A 21,077-nucleotide genomic window follows, 5' to 3' on the forward strand; every position below is an offset into this window, starting at 1 on the left:
TATCAAATAAAAAAACCAAGTGACTAATTTGTCAGCCTCAGCATCACTTTACAAATAGCAGCAGCCAAGTCATCCCTACACTGCATATCAATCAATTTTACTTTTTACAGCTGATAAGATATTCTCTAATTAAATTATGTTTTAATTGCCTTTGACTTTCAATGCAAGGAAGATGACAATATGCTTTCCATGAAAGTACTCCCTACTCATTTCTGTGTGCTGTGACTGTCATTATGCAGTTAGCAGTTGTTCCATAGCAGTATCAAGACTCCACATTTTCTCCTGAAACTATGATTCTGAAATAATTGTGATTTAGAAAAGGTTATTTTCGATATGCTAATATAATTTTTGAAATTGTTGACAACACTGAGGTCTGCCCACTTATAGTCTTTTGTCATTCTCAGAATTTTTCAAACAGCATCTCCAGAACCATTTGATCCTATGTGTGACTGCATTTACAATGAGAATGCCAGTCCTAGAAAACACAACCTCCCAGTTTTCACACTGAGTTACTTACTAATTACCTTTCAAAATATTTGGTTTTTACAAGGCTACTATGAAGTGCATAGATGGAAATCATACTGCTGCTTTATGATATGATAATTAAGTTAATTATAGCACACAAATGTATGTCAGTAAGAACGTGCCAGAATTAGGGCAGGAGACCCAGCTCAGCCTCAGCACAAGGACACAGGGGCTGCACTGGCAAACAGAGCAGGCCCAAGGGGTCAAGGAGAACCAGCACCCTTCTCTAAGTGTCTCTTCTGCATCTGCAGAGCAAAAGCAGGGGGGAAAGAAGCAGTAAATATCTTGATAGTTCCCACTCTTCAATTCTGAACACACAGGAGTGGTTTGGGTGAAGGCATTTTGAATGATTCAAACCAGACTTCATTTTAATTCAGCTGAGAAGGAAAGGAAGGTAAGCAAGCTGTAAACAGACACTGCTGCAAGATATGAAAGCAAAACCAGAAAAACAATAAAGAAGAGACAGCTTCTTTCTCTGGGCTTTGAGATAAGCAGACACAAGGAAAATTTGAAGTGCAGCCATACTGCATTTAGTTTGCTCTCTTACCCAAAAATTAATTTCTACACCAGTTACAAAGAAAACATCACCTCAAGGTTGTACATGAAGGCTTTGGTCACACTGTAACACAGTTACTCAATATTTCACATTCACTTGTTGCCATATGGACCTGATAGATGCTCCTTATCCTTGATTTACAAATAAAGTTAGAAGTGCTGCAGTTGTATTTTCCAGCCATTCCTCCAGTGAGCAGATTATGATACAGCCAGTGCTGAAATATTTGATGTAAGGAGTGGACATTTCAGTCACTGCATGAGTCCTTAATCTCCCTAGGATCCACAGGAAGAAAATTATTTGATATGAAAGCGTTTGATATTACAAGTTGTATTTAACATTTCAAGGCTCATTTGAATCAGCTCAGCTCACTGAACTGCTAAAGCATACAGGACAACACATCCTGTCCTGAGGAGAAACCTATAGATGTGTTTAGTAGCCTAAAGGTATATTACAAAAAAATGAGTTGCTGAAGATTAGGCCCAAAATTTTATTGGTGCTGCTCATTTCAGATATGATCTGACAGCCAGGCCTGGTGCATTACAGCACAGAAGGGTGGATGGATCAGCAGCAGAAAATACTATTGAGGTCTCTGTGGTGCACTAGGAACTCATGACAGAAATTCTGTTATGACCCACAAATACCTGTAGAGCAAAAGTTAGTGAAATTTCATATTGATGCAAAAATACTGTATCATAACACCACATCCCAATTTCTTTTTCCCTGTTATAATCCATTAGGATGCTAGAAAACTTGAGTTTTTAGTAGCGACGTGCAGGCAGTAACATCTGCTTCCTGTGCCTTGGGAAAGGACCAGTGGCCATTGGAAAACACTTCCTGGAAGCATTCAGCCAGGTTTCTGCCCACAGCAAAGAAATGAATAAGGATGTTTAGTTCTACCCATGTGTTGAAGTATAAAATAGAAACAAAGAATAATTTCAGGGGTTACCTATTTTGTGGTACATTGAGGATGGAATCCTAAACAGAAGGTTTATTTTATTAGAAAAGTGTGAATTTGTACTTCTCAAAGAGCTTGGATTCTAAGCACAGCACGGACACTTTCCCAGTGCTTTCTGCAGGTCTCTAACTGTGTGCTGACGAGGGAGAGACAGTCCTGGGGCTTCTCTTGGCCATTCTCAGTGACCCAGGGGGACAGGTTTTTCCAGGGGGTCGTTTCTGTTAACATGCTTGAAGGGTTAAACTTGCATTTATTTTCTAAGACCAGACAGCTTTGGACAAGACTCTTATTTCTGCTGGTGGTATGAAGTGATGGCAAAGAAAAGACAGGATACCGTGTGCACATTTTCTTCTCATGTTTCTTAGAGAGACAACAGGAGTCAGTGGTCTAAGAATCCAAATTTCACAAAATTCAGGGGAAAAAAAAGATATTTTTACAGGAAGTTGGGCTGCCTGATGTATAAGCTTGTATTTGTAGAACAAATAATTCTACTCAAGAGTGCTACATCTTGGGAAGCACAAAAGGATATGATGACACATCACTCAGTTCCTGTAGGAGAAGGTCTGCTGTAGGCTCTGAGAAGTCAGTAAAATTATCTCTGTTAATTCCAATCAATTGTGGGTCATGTCCTAGATTTATAATAATTACATTTAAAGTGTTGTGATTAAAAACAAGACCTTGCTTTTATAAATACAGTGGAAATTAACACATACCTTACGAGATCTTTCACAAATGCAGTCAATGTACATGGGGTTTGTGCATGCATTTTTTATATGTTTTTTTCTTTTTTAGGCAATAATCAGAATCCAGAGGAAAAGGTTGCAATCTACAGGAAGCTGGTAGGTCAAATTTTAAAATTATATAAACACCAGTACAATTAGAGAGAAAAATATCTAAGCAGTAAGGTAATGAAACTTGCATTTACTGGATATTCAGAGAATATGCAAAATAATTTAAATTTACATACTGAGGGGGTGAAAATGTGGTTTAGCAGAGGCAATTAACATGAGAAAGTAAGACAGATGCTGTGCAAATAATTCATAATGAATAATTTCTTTGCTCCATTATGTGTTTGCAAGTTTTCCAAACAAACTAGTTTTTCTGATGTATATGTTCAAACTGTTTGCTGAATAATATCTATGCATAATTTTTTACGTAATTCATTCATAAGCAGAGCTTTTTGAATATTCAAGCTCTTTTTGAATGGGTATGTAGGTTGTGCAACATATTTCTCCTTTCCAATTGGAGAAACATGACTTATAGGTTCTGCTATGAATAATCACAATATTTAACAATATTTGCTTCATTATTTTACCAAACATTCCTGCTAGTAAACCCATTTGTTAAGATAATCATGGAAAAAGAGATGCAAACAAAAGCAAATAAATTAGTCTGGCATCCTCTCTTTTCTTTCTCACTTGAGAAAAATAATTTGCACTGTCCATAATTCTGTTTGTCTTTCATTAAAATATATGAGGAAGCTGAAAATGCAAAATCACAGTGTTAAACAGACTTGGGTTTCCTATGGCTGTGGAGTCACACCTAATGCACAGAGTGCCAGCCCAGCCCTTCCCAGCTGGGGCTGCCTTTGGGCCTCCCTCTCCAAGAGGCAGCGCCTGGGCCAGTCCCTGGGAGGCTGATCCCTGTCCCTTCCATGGAATCCACATCCTTTCCAGGGAATCCACATCCCTGCCATAGAATCCATGTCCCTTCCATGGAATTCACATCCTTTCCAGGGAATCCGTGTCTCTTCCATGTTTGGAGCTCCTGCTCCAAGGCATAAAGGAAAGGCTCCCATGCAAGCAGCTAATGAAGATAAATACACTATTTGTTGGCAGTCAAGGTGATTAATTGCTGGAGGCAAGCTTAATTATGCTTGGAGTAACAATTGGCGTCAGGGACAGACACCAAGTTTTGTGCAGCCCATTGTTAGTCATGTGTTGGAGCTTGAATTTGAACATGAATGAATTAGTATGGATTGTGTCTTCTTACATAACAGCCACATATACCTAATTATATTTAGTGTTGTATTTATTTGGAACACTGGAAAAGTCAGTTTTTCTGTAAGTGAAGCAGGTCATCAGACTTGAGAGACTGCAGCATTCTCAGGATAAATTGTGTATGATGAGTGAATTCCAGTTCTGAAATCTTATTAGCAGTGTAAAGACTGCATTTGATTTTCTATATTTAATTTTATTTTGTACACTTCTTTATACTGAATATATTATATTTCAGAGTTTCTATTTCAGTTTACTATTTCAATACTGATAATTAGGAAAAAAGTAATATTGGTATTAGTAAAATAAGTTTCAGGCTCCTCAGGAGACCGTGAGAGAATTTTAAGTTCTCTTTTTGAGGTACCTTTATATCCGGTGTATATGCTCTCACTGAGGATCTGACAGTCTCATCTTACACCTTCTTTTTTTTCCTGAAATCAGAAATTAGTCTGGGAATAACTTATGACAGGAGTAGTACAAAGGATCCCCTGCACCTTTTTAACATTAATAGGACAGTAGAATGCACACAACATATGAATACAGTTTCACAAATGTCAGTTCTGCAGAAGTGTATCAGTGTAAAACTTCTGCCATTCTCACATTTTACACTGAATAATGTGAGAGCACTGAGACAAGTATTCTAAATAACTGAAGTATAACTACTTGCCTTTGGAAGAGAATGGGAAGAATAAAATAACTTAGCAAGTCCTGATGTTAGAGTGTGTTAACCAGCATTTAAAAATTCCCTTGGGGGCAAAGAAATGATGGCTTTAATGAGCACAGAAAACGAAACTGTTTGAAAATACAGAAAAATTACAGTGAAATTACATTAAACCTAGAAGGAAATTGTAGATCAATAAGTTGGCAGATTTACATGGCAAACATGGCATTTTTTAAAATGAGATATATGTATTAAAATAAGAAAACAACAGAAAAGAAAATACACATAAAACTAATCTTTTTGGGTAAATATTCTCTTTATTCTTTGGATTTCTTGCATTCTCTTCCCTTTTTCAGCACTTTAAATTTCAACTTTATAAAATATCCAGGCACAATAAACCCTTCAATTCAGTTTTGGTTTATTCTTTCCTATTTACCTACAGTTAAAAAATCATGTTTTAGCATTTAGGCATTTCATCAGTGATTGCTGGTATTTTTGTAACCCTAAACCAGACATTGTAGATTATACATCACTGAAAACATATTTCCTGCTCGAACTTCCCATTCTTCTATGGCTGCCTTAATTTCTTTTTGCACTGCAGGAGTTCTTACTGGTAGAAGTGATAAATGGACATGTTTCTTTGCATTATACATATTTACAGCAAGTAAACTGTGTCTACCATATCACTTTATAAATCTATTGCCCAGTGCTGCTTTAGCCAATGCATAAAATATTGGGCTTCTCAGGGACTGCTCAGTGCAGTTTAACACAACAGATAATGAAAGGAGATCAGGCATGAAAAGTTCCTCTTTATCTTGCACCTTTCGTCACACAAAGTAGCTGATAACAGCTAAGTTCATCATCCTTCTTTCATACAGTATTCAGGAAATCAGACACTTAAACCACGACCTTCACAGAGAGAGGACTTTGTCATCCTCTTTAGTCAGTAGCAAAAAAAGGGCTCTGATCCTGAATGGAGTGTTGGATTTTGTCAGAAGATAAATTAAGCAGCTGAATACTTTTGTGTGCTTGTATGGAACTTCTTTTCAAGGAAATACTTTGCATTAAAAGAAAAGAGGGCATAAGAAGGCACAGAACATAAAAGTTAGCAATGAAAGATGGGGCAAAATTACGGTCAAACAGAGCAAAAGTAAAATTAACTAGCAGCTTCCTTAAAGACCCATCTCTAATATTTAATTATTTTTTTTTTAAATGCTGTGCAATGACAAAAAACTCATGCTACCTGTTGGAAAAAAAAAGTTATCCCAATTCTGAACATTTATGCTGGTTTATTATTACCTAGTATTTTTCATTCTCTTGATAGTTCTTGTGTACTAAGAAAATGAAATAAATATTATTCTATTATATTTCATAATGGTAAGTGAGTCTATGAAAGCTAAAATATTCACTGATCTATGAAAGTGTTTTTAGACAACAAATTCTGCTTTCCTCACCCTCTAATTCCTCCTTCAGTCTCCAGAGTGGTCTTATATAAAAGGAACAAATTCTGTTGGTGAAATTTGCATTGGCAGTTCATATAGGGGTAGACGTGTATCACTGAGAAGGCAAACTGTCACAAACTGCACGTCCTGTTTTATGTATTGGACACTTCTAGTTTTGCCTTGGTGTTTTTTTCATTTTTTTTCCTCATCATTGTATCCCAAATAATTCCTTGCATTTTCAATTGTACCTTCCAGTAGATGATTTGTCTGTACCAGTTCACCAGTTCAGCTTACTGCTGAAGCAGACTGCAAACTTAACATTGCTTTTGAGGCAGGCTTCTTGGACTGACTGAAGTAATTTCAATGTTATGTCACAGAGCTACTTCATCCTTTACACCTTCCTACTTACCTTTTCTTTCTTTCTTTCTCTGTATATTGCTCCAGATATATTATTCTACCACTTCTTGTGGCTAAACCAATTTAAGTAACCTTTCACTTAGACTATGTACTAGAACTGTCTGTGTGTGGTGCCATTTACCTAAAATCAGCCTCATTCCATCTCGTGCAGAGTGTGTGTCTGTGGGGTACCTCATACACACCAGTACCACTTCATGCAAAGCTGAGCTAAAACCACTCCTGACATGAGAAATAAATGTTGATTTTATCCTTAGCTCACTTTGTCAATGTCATTGTTAGCATTCAGAATACCCCTGACCTCCATGGTTTTTACCATAATCACCTGGTGGTATTTTCTCCCACTCTTAAAAAGCAAAGGCATTTCTATATATAGACAAATACATAAAGCAAATAGTTTTTCTTAATGTAATGGCTACAACCTCTCGGTAATTACAGCAGGAATACAAGTGAAACTCTTCATCCTCTGTGGTGTCAGAGTCATGAAAACGGCTGAGAGAATTAACATTGCAATTACACTCAGATACAAGCTTCCAAAACCAAACTGAGGACTAGTTAACAACTGTATCTTCCATTTATGTTACAACAGCAATGACAATACAGATTTCGGTATTTGGGAACTGGCATCTAAAAAGTAATTAGAAACCAGTATGACCCCAGTAGCTGGGTGGGCCAGAAGAAGGTAAGAGACCTGGATCCTGATTCACAGAGCAAGAATGGCCCTGATATTTATGTCTTTAGTTTAACATTTGTGTTAGTGGTTTAGGATTATCACATAAGCATTCTTTGCACAGTAACTACTGTGGAAGCAGTGCATCCTACCAACTCTTTAACAGTGACACCTAATTTTAACACCCACAATGTGTTTTTTCCTGAGAGCTGGACAACTTAAACACAAAAATTCTTCTTAGTGACTGGTGAATTCTCCTCTTGGTCAGCCAGATGAGCAAAGACTCATCATTTGTTTCAGCTAGTACTATTCCACTTTACACTAGGATGACAGCCATATTCTTCCAAATTCCTTTCAACTACCTGTGGTCAGCTATTGGGAGAAAAGAGGTCAGATGTTTAAATTCAGACTTTCTTGTACACAGAACACAGGTGATGTTCTGGTGGGTTTTGCATCCACTGGCGATGGCTGTGCATACTGAACGTGCTCATTTGCAGACAGCAATTCTTTGAAGTACAACAGTGTTCCACGTCTATAAAAGTCTTCATGTTTTCTTAACTTTCCACTGAGCAGGTGGAAAGACTTTCCATTTTTTCCCCCCCTCTTCTTCTTCCAAAACTGCAACCTTGTTGATGGCTTTGCATTGTTGAGAGCTGTTCAAGCACATAGCAAGTGGCTTTCTACCTGATCGGTGCCTCCATTTAAGCCACTTCAAAGAAAGGCTTTCTCACAAGGTGGATAGGCTGCCTATAAAAGGGAAGGGGATGAAAAAAAGGCTAAAGAGACTGGAAACTACCTGAAAATACTGGTACAATTTAAACACCTTTCTTTTCTTTTTGTGTGGTGAATTACAAGCAGCTTCTGGAAATATTTAGGAGATGACACAAAGTCTCTTATTGCAATATCAAACATACAGACTTCCTGAGTTACCAAAGATGGTAATTCCAGTGTGTTAAAATTCTATATCAAGCCACTCCTTCTCTGCTAGGTGCTCACTGCATGATACACAGTACTACTACTCCCATACCATAGTGTGGTTACTTCCTTGGAACATGTGTAATTTTTTTTTTCATTATTTCTTACTATGCAATTGCAGACATAGGATTAAGAATGAAAATTGGACATTTAAATCAGGTGCAATTGCATAACTGACTAATGATATTGCAGTAAATATAATAAATGTAGGAAATTGTACCAATTAGTTAAAATAATCCTGTTTACAACACATTAAAACATGTGAGAGGCATTGTTTAGGAAGATAAGCTCTCTCTTTATTCTGAAGAGTCCTATGTTGTTACAATGGATCATTGCATTTCACAGTTTCCAGCTTACAGAGTTGGAAAAAAATATGGTTATCAGCTGGAGTGACCTCTTGTGTGATGCCAGCCAGTGAACTTCCCCCAGATAACCACTCCACTGATCCCATAACTTACATTTGAGATGCAATATAACTTTCAGAAAGATCCTATTTCGAGTCTAAGCAAGACCAGAATGCACATTCCATAAGTGAAATGTTCCTATTACTAACAAGCTGCACTCCTGAAATTTCACCTTCATTGTACAATGTATTTATATAGCATCAGCTTCCAAAAATCCTTTTATTATGCCTGTTTTCATCAAGCTATAGCAATGGATGTGGTGTTAGTATTACATACTAATAGAGAAATAATGATGTATAGGGACACACTGAAAAATCAGCAGTTCCAGGTTAGAAAATTCCAACGCATGCTTGAAAGGCAAGGGGACGAGGATCCAGCAGTTACCATCAGTAAACTGCTAATCGTTCTTGTTGCCTCCTTTCTTCCTTTCAAATCACACTGAAGGTCAATTTTTCAAAGAAGTGTGAAAAGAGAGAGCCATGGCCCTTCTGAAAGTGGACAAGATGCTCTCGTGTCAGTAGGCTCTGTAAGTGACAAGGTGATTCTGAGAGAGCCCCTGAAGGCATTGAGAACTGGAGCTGGTAACACACGCAGGCTCCAGGCTGTGCCATGGAGCAGGGGCTGATGCAGCCAATGGGGCAGTGACACAACTGCAGTCCCACTTCTCACACACTTTAATAAAAGCTGAAAAAATACACTTATATTGACTTCAGATTTACTGCTTGGATCTTGTTCTTGAAGGTAGGTATGCACATTCTTTCCTCCAAAGAACTAAACAGAGCTAATGTATTTAAAAGTTGCTAAAGGAGGAGTAGCCTGTGGTCACCATTTACTGACTAATCTGGTAGTTAGAGACCTAACCCAAAAAATTAGGTGTTTGGATTCTTCTCTGTAGCCTCATGCATATTCACTCCCACTCCCAGGAGAATACCCTTACCTGCAGATTAAAGGGATGGGAACAAACTTGTCTTCCATTGAAGCTTTACTACCACATCTAATGGAATCCAAGATCAATTTAAACAGAGAACAAGAAGAAGAGAGAGTATGGTTCCCTGTCTTCTGTTAGGACACTCACTTAGGGATAAGATACAGTTATCCTTCTAAAATCTACATTAATTGTCTCTCAGATATTCTGGATTTATATAGTTAACATTAATCCCGATTGTGGACACAAAGCCAGTATTCCCACATTGGTCTTACTGATACTGTCTCGACATGTAACTTCTGGTTATTTTTGTTTTGGTACTCTCTGCTATCCATCCACTCTCAGCTGTCATCTTCACTAACCCAAAACCCTGGGAGCATGTACTCAGTTATTCACCAGGACAAACTAACGCTGTTTATTGTAAACTGCCTTCCAGAAAACAATCCCCAACCTGAAATGTCACTCACTTTCTTTTTTACTAGATGCCTGACCTTGACTTCACCAGCTCTGTTGAACAAATGAGGCCAGTGTACCAAGGCAACTGGATTGGTCTGTGCCATTAACCCATATCCATCATAATTGACCAGCAACAAGCCCATGCTGCATGTTATTTAGTAAGCCATTTGCTTGCTCTCTCTCAAATCACTGGTCTGTTTAAGTAGCTTTGTAATAATCTGTATGCCACTCCAATGAGATTAAGATTTCCAAATATCTTTAGATTGTATGAGCTGATTGAATTCTGAATTTTGTTAATTTGCCTAATCATCATAAGCATCAAGTCAAATGCTTCATGGACTGCTATTACAGACTTTCCATTACCTTTTTCACTGACACCTGCATCCATCAAAATGTAGTTTGACAAGATTTGCTTCCAAGCTCAGTGTAATTTTGTCTTTCTTTCCTGATAGGGACAACTCATTACTTTACTGCAACATTCTTTTAAAGAACTCTCTAGCATTCATTTTTGCACTCTAGTTTATTATCAAGCAGAAATATTATTTCCAGTAAATTTATTTCCAGTATATCTGTACACAAGTTTCTCTGCAGAATCAACATATCACCACACATACATTAAAGTCTTGACCACAGCTTTAGAGACAAGGACACATCTTGAAATCTGTGAAATGCCATGGAAAAAGATGAGGCCAGGGAGAAGTTGTTTTTCTGTGGATCTTCTTCACTCCTGTGAATAGATGCAGTCTTCAAGCAACAGCATTGCATGTAATTTACCAAGCTCTACCAGTATGCTCAACTCTCCCCTTTTCACAATTAACCTTGAAAAGCTGAGAGATGCTTCCCTGCTGGTTTCTGGATTGCCCCTTAAAACTCTTGCTCTTTGTTGACAGTTGCAGAACTACAGTTGCAGTTGGAAAATTAACTCTGCTGTAGTTTCTCTCTATTCAGAAATTTACAGTGCACTTTCCCCAACTACAGCAAATCCAATGCGCTCCAGTTTACTTCATTTCTCTACAGAGATCTTCTGTGGTATGGAATATAGTAATGAAGTTGATCTGTGGCACTGTTAGCCCTACTGATGTGCATTGCCCACGGAAAAGGAGTCCAAGGCTCCTTTTCACCGCTGTTTCTGATTCCTGGTTCATTTCGGTTGCTACTTTCCTCCTGGCCTTGCCACGAATATGTACAAAGTTTTACAGGTTGCCATCAGCTTGTGCCCTGTACTTTGTCATTCTTTAGTTTCCTGATCTACTTGGCTTTAACTCTCCTCGTTTTGGTGCCATTGGTGGTCTGACAGATGTGTAGCAATGTGGAGGGAGAAATTAAAGGTTCAATAATAGTCAACATTCAATTATTTCAGAGAAGATAAGTATTCTGCGCACAATTTGGAAGTAACATTATACAGAACGCGATATTTGAGGCGAAAGCAATTCTGTTCTGCAGAAGTGACAACAATTGTTGGAACGGTTCTAACTTGTGGCAAAAAGATGGAAGCGATTTTTAAACAATTCTGGGTTTTTTCCGCTTGCCCAGATTTTGTTGTTGCCTCCGCGCGCTCCTCGGGCTGCGCAGCGGCGGCGGCGGGAAGGGACCCTCCCCTCCCGACCCGCATCCCCTCCCGACCTACATCCCTTCCCGACCCGCATCCCCTCCCGACCCGCATCCCCTCCCGACCCGCACCGCCCCGACGGGGCGGCGGGACGAGCATCCTGACGCGGGAGACTCGGGGCGTCCCCGCCTCCCGCGCCTCTGCGGCAGCGCCCGGCCGGGGCAGCCGCCCGCTGTGCGCAGGGACGGTCAAGGCAACAAGGACGCGCTGGCGGCGGCGGTGGCGGTGCTGCCGCTGCCATTCCCGTCCCCGTCCCCGTCCCTGTCCCCAGCCCCGCTCCCCCGCCCCGGACCCCGCGCCGCCACCGCGCGCGCCCGGCAGCGCGCGCCCGTGCGCCGAGCGCGGCGATTGGCTGCGGCGCGCGCGGCACCCGCGGGGAGGGGCGCGCGCTGTCGGGGCCGCGGCGCGCGCGCGCTCGCCCCCTTCCCGCCCGGCGCGCGCGCTCTCTCCCTCAGCCCGGCGCGCGCTCCCCCCGCGGCCGCGGCTCCCGCGCTCCCCGGGGGCGGCGCGAGGCTGCGGCGCTGCCCGGCGCTGCTTCCCGGAGCTTCCCGGAGCTTCCCGGAGCTTCTTCCTCCCGGCGCGTCTTCCTCTCGGCGCTGCTTCTTCCCGGCGCTCCGCTCGTGGCAGGAGGGACGGGACGCGCAGCGAGAGCAGAGCGAAGGCGGGGAAGGGCAGGGAAGGAAGGGGTGTCCCCTCCTCACTGAAGGAATCCGCACCGGTGCGAAGTTATCGCCCAGAGACGGTGAGAGGCGCTCGGGCTGCTCAACCTGCCGCCGCCGCTGCTGGTAAATGCTCTTCACTTCTCACTTGCCGACATGCCCGGGGCTCTCGTCCCCGCTCCGCCGCGCTCGGGGCTCCGTGGCTCCGGCGTCCCCCGCCGTAATCGCGGTGGTGGAGTTGACAAGTTGGGATGTGAGTGTGTGTGAGTGTGTCACGGCCGGCCGTGCGCGGGCTGTGCCGAGCCGCGGAATTCAGCACTTGGAGAGGTCATTAGTTGCGTGAGTTCCAGGGAAGGAGGATTCTCTGTGCCTCTGCAATAACTGCCGCTGCTTCCTTTCTGCCTATTAATCCTCATCCTGAACCGCTGGTATTTCTTATATTTTCACGGTGTTTTTGTGTTGTCATTGTTTTTTTTAAGCTGCTGTTTTTTAATTTATTAATTTACTTTCTTTTCCCCTTTTCTTCCGAGATTTTAGTACAATGTTGTTATTTATTTCTTCAGTGTTTGCTAACAGTGTGAGAAGGTATCGCTGATTCAGAAACTATTGTCCACGGTGCGTCTCGGCTAGGAACAGGCAGCAATAGAAGGCAGGCATTTGTATTCCGAAGGGGAATTTAAAAAAAAATGCTGCTTTGCATCATTGCTGCAGATTTGCGGGAAGCACTGAGGGACGGTGATATTTTGTTGTTTGCGAAGGTAATAAACACAGAAGCGCTTTGGTGTTTCACGCATAGCCCTGCGATTGAGCTGTTTGGGAATTGCTGTGGATAATAAATTCCTGGCTGTGGAGGCAGGGATTGCTGGCATGCATCACATCCAGCGCTCAGACAATGTACCAGCGTGTGCTGACACCGGAGCGCGTCCCTGCTACACCTGCCGTGGAGTGGCACTTTGACAAGAGACTGGTTTGTCTCCTGCATACACCCAGACTGAAATTTAAATAAGGTGCCTAATGGGTGCAAATTGAGCTCTTAACTCTCTGTCTTTGAACCAGACTCCTTTTTTACACTTCTTGTTAGCATGCTTGTGTAAACATCTATTTGTAGCAATTTTGGGAGATTTAATAGTGCTGATGTCTTAATATGGGCTTTTATGCCTTTTTGTTACTTCATGCTTAAGCGTTCTGTCCTTCTAAAAGGCTCAGAATGAAATGGCAAGTACTGTCTCTGTCTGTATATGTGTATGCATAAATAGTTAAATATTTATATATAATGTTTGGCTTGTACTTGTTTAAATTTACCGAATCTTGTGTTATGTGGAGGAAACAGGTATTATAACAGAATTAAAATGCAGGAACACAATTAAAGGAGACTTTGTTTGTAAGGTTTAGTTGTGTAGTGAGAAGATTATGTAAGATCAAAGACATTCAAAATGCATGTGTCCTAGAGAAGTAAAGTGTAGAAGTAGCAGCATTCTAGCAATTTAAGAATATTAAGCTTTGCTGTAACAATACAGAATGCAAGCTGTCAGTAAGTCTCTGTAGCCACCCAACATCCTCACAGGGCACTTTATGGAATGCTGCTTAAAATCTGTTGTAATTAAAACAGTCTCTGCTAAGGGCAGAGTTAATGAAAGAGTAGCATCACCTGTTAGTATGGTAACTTTAGGTAAGTAATATTTTACAGTGGTTCTACAGACTCAAAAGTTTTTCTGCAAACTTCAGAGGAATTGAGAAAGGTGGTTCTTTCTTTAAGACGTTTGCATTTGTCATTCAGCTGGTAGAGAACCACTGTGCACAGTAACAACTGGTACTTTTCTAAGGGGCGTATTTATATAAGTGCTAGGTAAAGTCAGTTTTTACAAGGGGATGACAACCTAATGATAAGGAACATTTCTTGCTTTGTCAAGATTGAAAATATATACAAACAATGTGTTTGAGCATCATTTTCCTGATTTGCCTCGGCAAATCAGTGACCAGGCTGATGATTAATTTGGCTTGGCCCATATGCTGAGGTTTCTAGTTGCTGAGTAATAAATAAAAACTAGTCTTACATTACACCCATATAGATTGTATGGTATTCAAAAAGCCAGCTGTGGGGTCTGAGCTTTAATTCAATTTGAGAGGAAAACTTTTCTAGCTGTGGTTTCTTACTGTCCTGGCAATACCTGAAAACTCAAAGAAGTAATTTTTAATCCAATTATTAACACGCTTACACCATGTTTTTTAAAGAAAAAGTTTGGGGCCAGATAATATTTGAATTTTTATTCTACTTTTAAAAAAAGACATTTCTACTAAGACAGTGCTCATAGGAAACAGTAACATTTTAGTCCTCTACATGCTTATTTTTTATAGGGATAATTAAAATAATGGTCTTTCTGTGTCATTAGATTTCAACTGCTCGTGTAGCATGGGGAGAATTAACACGTGAACATCACAAGTTATGTTTTCCTGTATTTAAACGGAACTGTATTTTCACTTAATATTTCACACTAAAAATCAAAGCTGCAGGAAAGAATTGAGACAGCACTTTCTCTTGTTAGGTCACAGAGATTACCAGAGATTATTGATCTGAGGGGGCTAATAGTTGCATTTCTTTGCCTTTCTAAATAACAGTTTTATTTCTGATATGTACTCATCAACTTTTCATATATGGATATGTTTTTGGCATTTTCCTGTCAAATACAGACATTTTTGTTTCTGCATTCAAAGAAAATTTCCTGTGAACAGTTTTGCTATTAAAGTCATGGTGTTAGCTATATTAGTGATTGTGTGCTTAAAATTATTTAGAAGAACCAGAAAAGGGAAAATGTTGAGTTCAATCAAGGTCAATGTCTAGACTTTCTTGTCTGAGAGGTCAAACTAAACTGAAGGTCAAATTAGATGGAGACAAAGCTCCAGCCACTATTAGACTACTCAAGTCAATATACCAATGTTTGAAAGGCTGGCTTGTGTTTGTTTGCAGTTTACTGTGAATTTAATCCCTCAATCCTTAATGTTTTTGGCACAAGATGCACATAGGAGCACCACTGAAGTCCATGCTTAAAGATAAGACCAAAAAATTATTGGACTGATCCTTTAAACAATAATATTCTTTTTATATAAATGGATAGTTATAAAAAGTTTGCCCTTCCCTGCCCTGGATCTGTAATAGAAAATACAACCTTACAATATAAATTAAATTCATTTCTACTAAACTAATTAAGATAAGAGATGTTTTAGTCCTGACTTGCTCTTTCAGAAGGTTAATATTTAATGGAAATGGCAAGTTTTTTCTCAGGCTTTTTGGTTTTTTTAACTATGCTTTACTTACAATTTCACAAGATCCTTATCAGGAAGAACAGTTTTATGTAATACTTACTGTGCTACAACAGGAAAGAAGGTTTTGCTGATACTCAGTACAAGTAGCACTGGTCCCCGCTTTGTGACCGGAGGTGTCACATCCCAGAGCCTTCATGCCAACTGATGGTGACTCATCTTTCTAATTTCTTCCTGCACAAAGCAGCTCCTGCACAGAGTGCTTTTAGTGATGTACGAAATGGCTGTGGCTGTGTCACACTGTTCCAGCCACAGACTGGACCAGCTTTGTATCGTGGCTGTGTGGGAGCCTCGATGAGCCCCTGCTCGTCCTGCTCCTCTCTGCGAGTGCCTGGGCTGAGCGGCGTGGAGCGTGTTCCGTGCCCTGCAGCCTCCCCTCATCCACCCTCGCACTGAAGAGAGACTTCGGGCCACTCTCTGTTAGCTCAGTTTTGTCTCACAATTATTGGTCTGCATTGGGATCCCATAATGCTGGTGAAGTTCATTTACAGTTTTAAATCCACCTTGCCGACTAACTCAATATAATGAGATAGACTTTTTGGATAAGCAGGAAGCATGCGAAGCTTAGATATTATTCATTTTTTATTATTTTTTAAATAGGTTCTTTTTAGTTGAATTGACTGACATTCAGTGCCAAATAGTAATAAATTGTCTACTTTCATCTTTATTGCTGAGCATTAATAACCCAGTAGTCCTCCAAACAGGGATGTGATTACAAGATTTTTAGTGACAAGCTGCACAACATTGGATTACAAACTTTTACGTTTAGCTGAGCAGATTGTGAATGGATACATGGTGCACACACCACACTACACCAGTGGCTGTGTTCAGACTCATTTTGGCCAATACTTAGGGAAACTATTGATCTTAAGTCATGCCTTTTTCTTTCCCTCAGGAACAGGTTTTATAGAAGATACATTTTATTCTCTGATGAATGGAAATGAAGTTTTACTGATGCAGGATAGTTTGGCTTTGAGGATTCTTTAGTTTTCTGTTTTTTTGCTTTGAGGTTTTTTTTGATTTTTGTTTTTAACTATAATGCAATTCAATATGGCAAGAACATAGTATCACCTGTTTTGGATAATAGGGTCTTCATTCTATTTTTGTTCTGAAGAAACTTCTTAGCCAAAACACATTGAGACTAAATATTAACTGTAACCATTCAGAACTATGAATATGTGTTAAAATAGTATGAAATACATAAATAGATGGTCTTGAAGGATTTTCTTATTAGTTTGGAGCACCCTGCCTTTACCTTTAGTAGCAGCCTTTGAAGCTTTGAATTGGTCTCAGTTCTCCAGATTTATCTGTTGTTTCTCAGCCCACATAGGCAAGGAAAACACCAGGGCTTATTCAGAGGGATGATGCAAGGCTATCTAAAATCTTTAATGAACATATCAGTGAAACACTTGAGGAGGATAGAAATAGCTTCTAGGTACAGTCTTTGTGGGAGATGGTACGTGAAGAACATGGAGAGGCAGCAGTGGAAGGGCAGCCCTGGGCCTCTGCACTGGAAGAGGCTCCTAAGCAATGGTTTAATCTCAGGTGCTGCCCGAGGGGGGCAGTTTTGTCTCAGGTGCTGTTTGGGGGCAGCAGTGAAAGTGACAGAAACAGAACTGTCTTCTGCTGCTTATCCTGGGCAGTGTCAGGGCACAGGGATAGCAGCCAGTGTAAATTCTTTGAACCACAGCCTGAAAGATCCAGAAAAGCTTTTTCCAGTGTGCACATGTACAGAAGCAGAGCCTGTCTCCAGGTGAGCAGTTCTGTGCCTCCTGGGAACTTTTAGGTGTGTTTCCTTAACTATGAACAGGATTGTTTCTTTTTTTTACTTTTCTTTTTTTTTGGGGGGGGGGGGAGATAATTTTTAGGAAAGTCACTTTTCCTAAACAATTGAGTTAGGAGTGTTGGTTCTGCTGTGGTTTTGAGTGGCTCTGTACAGTGTTGTCAGCTGTCTTGTAGAAAACTATTTTGTATTAAATTTAAGAGGTGTGGATAACTGTATGTAAGTGGAAACTATAAAAATTCTTTTATGAACCCATTGTGTAGGAGTGTAGGGCTTAGATGTAAAACAGCAAAATACAGGAAGTCATACTAAATATAAATAATAGATTTTTCTGAGTGTAATTGCCTAGTGACTTTTCTAATCTCTCTAAAAAAAGGAGAATAAGTTACCACAATAGTGTGCTCCAAAACTGTACCACATGCTAAACCAATGGTAAGCATGTATTCCAACAATGACAACAACCAAAAAAGTTTCACATTTAGAAAGGCAGAATACCAGATATTGAAATATAACAATGACACTAGAGAGAAGCTTTCTGACCTTGAAAATAAGGTTCACTTTACTTGCCAGTGTTTCAGGAAATACTGTGTTTGATTCAGATTCTGGAGGAAAAATGAGTCAATTGAAATAAGGTAAATATTAAATTCATCAGAATATATAAAAATACATTCCCTAGGGAGAAGTGTTTTACACTTCATGCTTGCCACATTAAATGAATTTTCTCAACCAAATAAAGCAAGTGATATGCAGTTCTGCTGTCACTGTGCATATGCCTAGTTGACCATTACTAAGGAATTAGCCATTAAAAAGAAAAAAACAAAACATACTTTTCATCCTAGTTCCTAATAATAGATGTTGAAGGATTGGATGTGCATGTGCAGACTCTTGTTGCATTTGGTTTTGGGTCTGTGCTCAGGGACATTGAGAAAGTCATGGTCCTTCAGGAGGTGGCAAGAGCATAGTCTGAAACACTGACCTCTCTCTTCCGGAATGTTTTCTAGGGTGGGCATTTCTCCTAATTTTTCTCCATGTACTTTTGACACAGAGAAAATATTTTCACATTGTGGTTTTTGGGAGAGTGAGCTCTGGTTGGTGTGCTGGTTTTCCATGAGAACATACAAATGTGAGCATCCACAAAAATAAACCTTGAAAAGATAGAGAAATAGTTTTCTCTCCTATTTCAGCAAAGCTGACTGAGCATTAAATTCAAAACTATTATTATTGGGTCTCACAAAAAAAATTTTTGTCAGACCCCTTCCAATCGGGGTAAAGTTTTAGGCAAATCTTATTTTATAGAAGAATATTTGAATTAGTTGAAACTTGATACATTTAACTACAGTTTTGAGTAAACACAAAAGTACCATGGAAGTGGATTAGCAATTTTAATAATCTTGTACCAGTTTGATTTGTTTATAGTGTTTCTATAACGTTTACAATTGCCTAAAACATGATTGAGTTTATGTAAACATACATGGAGGTCTAGCTAGCAATGAAGATACAGAAAATTCCCATAGTGAATGGCTTTGATCAGTTCCTTCTGTTTTGGGAACCTGTGGCCTAAATATCAGCTAAAGAATACACAAAAACACTATTAAGGGAAATTGTAAATTGCTATTGAGAGTGCGGCCATACAGAACAGGTTTGTAAAGAAGGTTTACTGTTCAGAGATGAGTGGGTATCTATAAGATGATGAAAAAATCCTGTTAGCTGTACTCTTCAGTTCTTAATGTCCTTCTGGACTTGGATCTCTGGCTGTGGAAAATCCTTGAGAGAAAACAACCGTTTAAAATATAAAAAATATTTCTGTTAAGTCACCTGAAATGAATGCGTGTATTTGGTAGCTGAGTCTTTTCAGGAAAGGTTTATGAGAAGTGGACTGTCAGGTAGATTATTAATAATCTAAAAAGCAAGGATAGTAATAAAGGTTTGTGTATAGCCTTGGCCACAAAAGTACCTAAACCTTTTTTGTTTTTGCAGAGAAGTCACCTGGCTTTACTTCTCTCCTTGCATAGAGACTAACCTAAGTCTTCTCTTTTTCCCTGTCTCTCCAGCTGCTTGTTGTGGGCACAGAGCAGCCTGAGAAAAAGTCTCTTAGTGAAGTGCTAAATTTGGAGGTCACAGCTTTATTAACCAATTCTGAAGTATGTGGTATTGCAGTGCAAATCCTAGCTGACACCAATGGCCTCAGCTGTGGAGTAAAGAATAAGCTGTGCAGCTGTCTTTTCTTTCAGCTTTTCTACCTGCTAAGGAATGCTGACTGAAATCCAGAACATTGTCACCTTCTTTCCTCTGTGCAACATACCTGAGGCTGAGAGATGACACGAGAGTGGAGCTGCACATAACATATTTCAGAATCATGGCAGTGGTCAGGACCAGTGCTGAAGCACAGTTTGCTGCAGCATTTTTCCAGGCCATCAAAGTCACAATTATTTCAGTATTCCTTATAAAGCAGGCCCTCTGGAAGGTGGAAATATCATCACAGTACTTTGTTTCACCATTGCAGGGCAAAGGGGAGACAGTCTTTTTGAGATCACAATGTGGGTAACCAAAATGCCTTGCACAGGAAAAAAGCTGAGATCGTGAATCCTCAATGGATTGCTGTCATCACTCTCTTCCTCCTGCCCCTTCTGATCATTCCCCAGCAAGGTGCTACCCCTTGCTTCAGCAGCCTGCCTATAAACAGCAGTCTCTTTCCCTCTGGGGCATGAAGAAGGGGAGAGTGAGAAGAATACAGGGAAAAAAGTAACCTGAATAATGCCTCAGCTGCCCTGGGGTGTGTCTTTCTCTCTCAAAGCGTGCTTGGGGCCCGTGGCTCCAGCAGTGCATCACTGTTCCTGGGTGAGCACCTTGGAGACCCCGCGCCCTGTGCTTGCCTCGGAGCAGTGGGGGAAAAGCTGGCAGCTCCTCCTGGTACTGTGTCCCTTGTTGTGTTTCCAGTGAGGATTAGTAACTAATGAGTTGAATGAGAGAGACCTTTCCCTTGGCTTTCACAAGCAGATGTCACTGCTGGAGAGAAGAAATGGTGAGAGGTGAGGAGAACCTGTGGATTGCCTGTGGAATATTTATTCTTCCGTTGAAACTCTAATTACCTTACTGCAACTCTTCTTCCATCTCTCCAATAATCCCAGGGGCCTCTGTAAGTTCCTCTAGTTCAGCTGACATTCAGTATCAGCTACCTCCAGGCTTAAATTGCCTTTCTTTTTCTTTTAAAGGAGCCATAATCACTTCCCTCTGTGTTTGAGTCCAAAATATAAGCCCTTAATAGATTTTTCTTTTATAGAGCAGCTTCTGCATTACCTCCATGCCTGTCACTCTCCCCATAACCTTTGCTGACTGTGAACATTGGAGTTTATACATTGTCAGTTCTGGAGATCTTGTGTTACAAGATTGTAATTTATGGTTGTACCCCAGTTAGTTTAAGGCCAGCTTCCAGATGACCTTTTCCCACACAAGGGTACTGGGATAGAGATCTGTGTCATTCTCTTTGTCTCAGCAGCCTTCTTGGGAAAAGTCAGAACTGGGTCTGTTGGTACTCCCCACACTGATGGTCATTCCCTACTTGCCTGGTGGTTCCTTGCAAAGGAGACAGCCTTTCTCATTCCTCTGCTCCTGAAGAAGAGAATCACTGCAAAGTGTGGGGTTTAGATCCTTTATAAAGCTGCTGTGATTGCTGCTTTGTTCTGCCTCCATTTGCCAAAGGTTTTCCATCTAGCCCTGGATACAAAAGA

The 21,077-nt window shown here is 40.3% G+C and overlaps 1 protein-coding gene and 1 long non-coding RNA gene across 4 annotated transcripts in view; both read left to right on the forward strand.

Annotated features, from left to right (window-relative positions):
* The window catches only part of LOC148222004 (uncharacterized), a 257,525-nt gene extending 247,153 nt beyond the window's left edge, over positions 1–10,372 (forward strand). The window contains exons 3-4 of the long non-coding RNA XR_015807031.1: positions 2,829–2,875; positions 10,007–10,372. This is a non-coding gene — a long non-coding RNA (uncharacterized LOC148222004). The remainder of the gene's footprint in view (positions 1–2,828; positions 2,876–10,006) is intronic.
* Positions 10,373–12,272: 1,900 nt separating this feature from the next.
* The window catches only part of TENM2 (teneurin transmembrane protein 2), a 617,267-nt gene continuing 608,462 nt past the window's right edge, over positions 12,273–21,077 (forward strand). Inside the window, exon 1 of one of the 3 annotated variants that reach the window (XM_088173828.1) lies at positions 12,273–12,374. The gene's annotated coding sequence lies outside the window, so the exon portion shown is untranslated. The remainder of the gene's footprint in view (positions 12,375–21,077) is intronic. The other 2 variants (XM_088173829.1, XM_088173830.1) reach the window with 2 other exon arrangements.

The sequence above is a fragment of the Sturnus vulgaris genome, chromosome 15 (genome assembly GCF_052056855.1).
Source record: "Sturnus vulgaris isolate bStuVul1 chromosome 15, bStuVul1.hap1, whole genome shotgun sequence".
In the NCBI taxonomy this organism is placed as follows: Eukaryota; Metazoa; Chordata; class Aves; order Passeriformes; family Sturnidae; genus Sturnus; species Sturnus vulgaris.